Genomic DNA, 1,458 nt, shown 5'->3' with positions numbered 1-1,458 from the left:
CCCCCCAGCTCTCCCAGCCTGGCTCCAGAGCAGAGGGGCTCCAGCCCTGGAGCATCTCTGGGGCCTCTTCTGAACTCTTCCCATCAGCATTATTAGGCTTTTCCATGGCAATTTGATGCCCAGTGCTCCCCACTGTGCAGAACACCTGCAATGTGTCCCTCCAGCACCCCCTGGGACATCCCAGCAGAACATCTCTGCTCCCAGTGCACTGCTGGGGCACAGCCCAGAGCATCCTCCCCACTGCTGGTGGGGAACAATCCCCTGCAGAGCCTGCAGTGACAATCTGTGCCCACTCATGATCTCCTAAATGAGGCCTTCACCCATATGCTTTTTGGGTTTTCCTATTTTTTAATGAGGAAACACACAGTGTCCAGGTGATCCCTTGCTGCTCCCGTGTCCTCAGCAAACCTCCCCACCTCGACAGAGCAACTTGCAGCATTGATTTTAAAGGAAAAGAGGAAAAAAAAACCCAACAGGAAGAAAGGTCTCAGGTTGGATTAACAGGATCTCTTTTCCATAAATCCCTGTTGATTGGCATTAATTATATCACCCTTTAGGATTCTTTATTCATTGCATTCCCTATCAGCTGTTCCACTATTTTCCCTGGAACCAATGTCAGCCTGACAGACCTGAAATCACCCACGTCGCCCTGTTTCCCTTTTTAAAATATTAGGCCAAAGCTCCACTTTTCTCCCAGGAAACTGTAAGTTCCCTTGTGCTCTGCACCACACCAGCTCCCCAGGATGTCCTGCAGCCCCTGTGTCCTCATTTTCCTCCCTGGGCTGCAATCCCCCAGTGCTGGGCATCACCCGACAGCTCCTGAGCAGAGGAGCTGGTTGGTTCCCTCCTGGCAGGGGCTCAGCAGGGCTGAGTGCTGACAGCCTGAGCCTGCTCTGCACGCACTGACCTTCTCCCAGTGCCATCCCTGAATGCCACCATGTCCCCAGGAGCCCGGCAGGCTCAGCCTCCCCCCCCCTGCTCTCCAAGCACCCACAGCCCTTCTCCAAGCACGGCTGGGCAGCCTGTCAGGATGGAGGGGTTTGATGGAGTGCCAGGAGGGCCGGCAGGAGGGGCTGTGCTGGTCTGAAGTGCAGACTGGCTCAGGGACACCCTCCCAGGGAGGGTGTGCTCTCCTGCAATGGGGCTCTGAGCAGCCTGGTCCAGTGGAAGGTGTCCCTGCCCACGCAGGGGGGTGGAACGAGGTGATCTTTAAGGTCCCTTCTGACCCAAACCAGTCTGTGATTCTGTGATTCTGCAAAAGAGCTGCATCCCAGCAGTACCTCATTCGTGGCACATGGATACCCTGGATGCAGCCAGCCTGTCGTGCAGAGTCAGGAATCCAGGCTGCTGGTGAAGCCCTGGTGTCCTGCCCTTTGGAAATGCCTTCCCAGACACGAGCTCGAAGCCACCCTGCAAACGGCTGAGCCACCAGGCAGGCACACTCCCCAGCAGGACTCT

The sequence above is a fragment of the Empidonax traillii genome, unplaced genomic scaffold (assembly GCF_003031625.1).
Source record: "Empidonax traillii isolate 1590-97213 ecotype Southwest subspecies unplaced genomic scaffold, ASM303162v1 scaffold1126:size462002, whole genome shotgun sequence".
Taxonomy (NCBI): domain Eukaryota; kingdom Metazoa; phylum Chordata; class Aves; order Passeriformes; family Tyrannidae; genus Empidonax; species Empidonax traillii.
This window is presented reverse-complemented; position numbering follows the sequence as displayed.